This window comes from Hippocampus comes, unplaced genomic scaffold (assembly GCF_001891065.2).
Source record: "Hippocampus comes isolate QL1 unplaced genomic scaffold, H_comes_QL1_v1.1 scaffold78, whole genome shotgun sequence".
Lineage (NCBI taxonomy): Eukaryota > Metazoa > Chordata > Actinopteri > Syngnathiformes > Syngnathidae > Hippocampus > Hippocampus comes.
The window spans coordinates 1,363,164-1,368,696 of NW_017805798.1; positions in this window are offsets into that span (position 1 = coordinate 1,363,164).

Below are 5,533 nucleotides of genomic sequence, written 5' to 3' on the forward strand. Positions count from 1 at the left end.
ATTGATTACCTATCAGGGTTTTTGATTGCATGCAGGAAGTAATTCTTTTAAATAGGCCCTAATGGCCTCCAATCTGGGCTGATGATGCCCTCCGAGAGTCCAATTGCGGGTCCATTTAGACCCTTTCAGACCTCTCGGTGTACATTGTGAGAACCTTTCCCATAGCTCACTGCACAGTTCCGTGACCTGCATCATGTCGCCTCCTTATGACTGAGCGTTACTATTCCAATGCCATGTACATAGGCTTGTGTATGCTGTAGATTTTTTTTTGCACTTATAAAGTATATTCTGTGAATTATAATTTGAGGATCATAAAGTTGACCGTATTCCTTTTTGCCTATATATATATATTTTTTTTGTTATCGTACTTGGATCGCAGATTATTCTGTGTATCGCCAGATTTGGCGGTGATGATTTTTTCCGCACGGGCTTTACTGCAGAGCAAAGCGCAAGCCAAGAAGGAAGAATATGTCAAAAACAGCGAATGTCCAAAGTTTGGGATCATTTCACGCCTCATAAGAGAAGCTAAAGAAGAAATGTGCTTTTTGCAAAGCGCAACTGCCTGAAGGTACACAACTGCACATCCAAGGTAAAGTGGACGCCGTTAGCTAATTTCATATCGTGTAGTTTATTACTACAAGGTAGCACGAATTGTTCTCCCGCCACCCATCGAAGAATAGACACAGCGGGCGGTGAACTTTCAGTCGCTTTATTTAACAAAAGTAACCAAATAGTTAGGATAGTAATAGTTACAAGTACGTATTCACACACAAACTGCCCTCCGCTGCAACAATTAGCTAATGGTTAGCCAATTAACAGTCAGTCATTCGGGGTGGATAAAAACAAAAGAAAACAAAAAAAAAGTGCTTCACTGCGGTCACATGACCCTGAACAAAATAACTGCATGTTAAATTGCAATTGCAATAATGACGAAAAAAATGCAATTGGGTTATCTGTCAAAATCGTTCAGCACCAACAAACAGTAACGTAAATGTCAGCCCATGACTCGGCTGTCACGTAATGCAGTTCTAGTAAAACGCGTTGACCGGGATGATTTAGGTTCCGAAACGTGAACGATGCAGCTTAGAAGGTGAACCAAGCGATTGAGGAGGCTGAGATGTGGTGTAATCCTGCTTTTAAAAGGACGTGACAAGTGCAGGTTTCTAACATGCACCGCCTAAAAAAAAGAAGGGGGAGGGTGGGGGGAAAAGGTGATGTGAGAGGAGAGCTTTGACAAATCTGTTGAGGATAAGAGAGAGCAGGCCCGGGAAGTGGGGGGTCGCTCGATCATCAGAATGTCGGGCCGTGTTATTATAGTCTGAGTTGGACAGCAGCGGCGGGGGGAGGACGAGGAGGACAAGGGGGGGAAGAGGAGTTGGAAGAGGAGGAGGGACGCAGCAGACAGGAAGAGGGCTCGCCGTCTAATCCTCCAATTTTCTTACATTACTAACCCCCAACCGCCCCACCTCCCTCCTTATCCCCACCTCTGCCGACAAATGAAACTGGAGATGGCGACGGCTTCTTTCCAAGATTGACTTGCAGGAGGAAAACACACATCGGGAAAGAGGAAGCAAGTCGGAGACCTGCGGCACCTCCGGCAACATAAATGGAGCCACAAGCCCTCCGTGAACCCCTTCGTGTATGGTTCCTAAGCAGGTTTCTGTGTGTGTGTGGGGGGCGGGAGGGGGGTATTTTCTTTATTTGCGACATACATTTGTGTCAGTAGCAGCTACACAAGAAGCCCTTCAGCGATCAATAACTTCCTGCTGATAAAGGGGACAAATCAGATGACGGCATATTAAATTAAGATATCGTTTTACGTTCTCATTCATGGAGCACGCTTGAGAGTTTCATGGGCATTTTTCTTCCTCACTTGCTTGTTGCAATTTTACTATGGTCTATGTTTTTGTTGTTTTTTTTTTTTTTTAAATGTATTGTTATTTTTACCTTGATCTACTCTTCAGGTCAAATGTGACTTGTGCTGACATTTGACAGCAAAAAAAAACAAAAAAACAAAAACAAACAGTTCCCCTTCTAGAACACAGCATTTCTGAGGTCTCTTGAGCAAGGCAGCCAACTCCACAGCTGCCGAGTTTTCCACTACTTCGGCCTGTCACGATTGGTTTTCTTTTGGTTCATTTTAGAATAATAATAGTCATGTGATGTCCAAAGAACCACCACGCAACGGCTCAATATCAATCGTGCACTTCATTTCCAGCATTTAACTGCAGCGAAGAGAACAAAAGCAGTGTTAACAACGATTCCGACATGGCTGCCGTGCGACTCTCTCCGGCTGCTAGATTGGTTCACATTCCAGTCACCTCTCGTTGGGCGAGGCAGAACCCTGACTGAGCGGGACTAATTTGCCATGCTAATGAGATGGCACCAGCAAACACAGCCAGCTGGAGACCAGAGTAAATGATCCTGTCATCGGGCGAGAACACAAACACGGCTAACCGCTAATTAGCGCGCCTCCGCTCGCCTGGGTGACATTCCTGCCGGAATCGGAAGAACGGCGATGAAGAACAGAGGGCCGGGTGGTGGAAATTGGACGCAAAGGCAGCTTATATATTTTGCAGCGTCGGGTGCTGATTCGTCCTCCTTTCATTTTTTTTTTCTTTTTTTTTTCGGTGCGCCGTGCGCTGAGGGGTGTGTGTAGTGTGCCATAAGAATAAGGCGGGAAAATATGCTAAGCAGACAATCAAGGTGTACCCCCTGGTGCTAAACAGCCAATCATGGCGGCCCCAGCGTGTGTCACTAGCCGGCGGGAGGCAGAATTAGTCCTGGTTAGCGGCCAGGGCCCCGCCGAGTGGCTGATTAGGCTTTTGGATGGAAGAGGAGACAGGACGGGAAAAAAGTCTGTCTGCTGCCATGAGGTGACCCAGACAAAGGACTTTTGATGCTGGGGAAAAAGTTGCTTAACCCTTTGACTGCAGCAGATATGGATGTAGCTTGACTTTATTTGAACGACTGGATCGCACTGATCCTCCCCCCCGCCTGAAGTGCGACACCTCTTGTGCTGAGATGGGCTGTTGTAACCTTGACGCAGAGTAAGCGTGTGCCTCTCACACACACACACACACACACACACACACACACACACACACACACACACACACACACACACGATGAAAACGGCCATCTATTCTTTCCTTGACTTGCATTATGTCAACGGAGACCTCTGGAAAAAAATTAACAGATCGAAAAATATGAACATAATGAGCACCGTCTTTTTCAACGAAAATGAATGGAAAGGCCAATCATTGCGTTTTAATGAGGGACACAATTAGGTCGCCGCCACGTGACTGTAAATTTTTTTTTTTTCATTTTGGCAGGACATGCCCTCCTCCAATACGATTGGCTGCTGCACCCAGGCAGTAAAGTAAATGTGAAGTTCAGTATGTATTATTTGGCCTTAACTCTCATTAATGCTCTGAAATTACAGGATTTCATTTGTGTTTGGTTTTAGGAAAGTATTTTATACTCCTTGAAAAAAAAAAGAGGTCTTTTGGGGGGTGTTTTTGGGGGGCTTGGAACGGAATAATGACATTTGCATTCATTTCAATTAGAAAAGATGATTTCAACCACAATATGAGTGGTTTTGATCACTGAATGATATTCGCTCGTATGTCAAGGCATCACATTTGAGTTACATCTGAGGGGGCGGGACGACTGAGCACCAGATGCTGATGATCCCCGAAGCTCGTGACTGTGATTAAGCCCACCCTTAAATGGCGTACACACAATGCCACACGTACACACGTCGCTTTCACCGTGCGGAGGCAGGATTAACCTGCTGCTGGCGGAGTAAATCCAGTGCTGCCTCCGCCTCGCCGTCTCCCTGTCTGGTTATCCCTTCGCACAAGCGCCGCGCTCAAAGGGGACGACCGCCGGGGATTAATGACGTGTTAAGGGGGCGACAATGGAGGATTTAGATGCAGCTTGCAGTAAGGACAGGAGATTTGAGAACACGGGCCACCGGTTAGTGCTCGCTGAAGTATAATTTGGTCCCAGCAAACCCGCCCGCCCTCCACACACAAACACACACGCACAAACGCACACAAAGCATGATGGACAGGTCATGTATTATTATCTTTGCATGTGCCGAGAGAATAGTGCGGTGGCAAGCTGGTCCTATAGTAAATACACCTTCAGAACCCTGCTGACCTTAAACTCAATAGCAGCCACCCACGGAATCAACTGGAGGAGCCTATGTATTGTTTTCAGATGTTGACACGTTCTTAAACGGGGTGCACACAAACCGATTTGTGAAAGTTACGCAACCCCACTCATGCCGAGGGGGGAAAAAAAAGACCCGTGCTGCTATTGTCCTTGTAACGTTTAATGCTATGTATTACTAATGACCACAATATCTCGACGGACAATGGGATTTAAGTTGTAGTACCAAGGCGGACCTGTGAGAGGCAGCATGGTACTACTGGGCATCCAAACTGAGTTCAAAGAAGAAGAAAAAGTATTCACAGCAGAAGGTAAGCCAACCCTTCGCTTGTCTGGTAGCTACATTGCAACTGCAAACTCACATTTTTAATGTAGTGAATGACTTATATTTAGTGATTTATATCATAATCTATCTGTGTCTGAAAACAGTGTGAGCATGGGGTAATTTGCTAATTGGCTCCCGTTCTGCTTCATGTCACAATCACCATTGCCTTTGTAAACATTGAACAGATGCGAACCGTTTTTTTTTAATTCAAAAATCACACTTAAGATGCACCCCCAACACTACAGAATGATTACTCAGGAAAATCTTGAAGCGACATTTGAAAATTCAGCCTTCAGACAGGAATAGAATAAAAATGCTCATATATCAGGAAGTGTGTAGCCCAATGTTGCCATATTTTCTTTATCCTCTGCATAGAATGATGATTACTAGTGCTGTACTGAAAATCCGAGAGATGAGTGAAAACATTTTGAACCCCACTCAAGTTCCAGTACCAACTGGTCTGGGTCCCCAAAATGGGATCCCACTGCACTTCAGTTCATTGATTTCTTCTTCCTGAGAAGACAAAAAAAAAAAAAAATGCTGCGTGTCCCCCATTGATTGATTTTGGTCACATTCATCTTCTTGGTTGAATTCACCAACACACCACCATGGAAACACCAACCAGATCGGGGTTTACCGTCGCGCAAAAGTACAGAACTACTGCCTGGTGGAAATGTGGCTCTTGATATAGCCACTGTTCCATTTGTTTAGCAGACAAGAAACTTTGCTGTTTAGAGGGCAGGTAATAAACCAAGGAAACAGTTTCCAGTTGTCACGTTTTGCAAGGTGGTAGTTGGAGGACCCCAAAAAGCAGGGAGGCAGGGAGGAGCAGGGTGGATTGACCAAAATGTATTTAACAAAAAATACACACGAGACAACGAGAAACACCTGGACAAGACACAAAGGGCTGAGGGAGCTAATTGGTTACACACAAGGGACACTGATAACGACAACAGGTGGCGAAAAAAGGGCACATGAGGAATCAAAAACAAACGTAACCAGACCGAAACATAACACCAGTGACCTTTA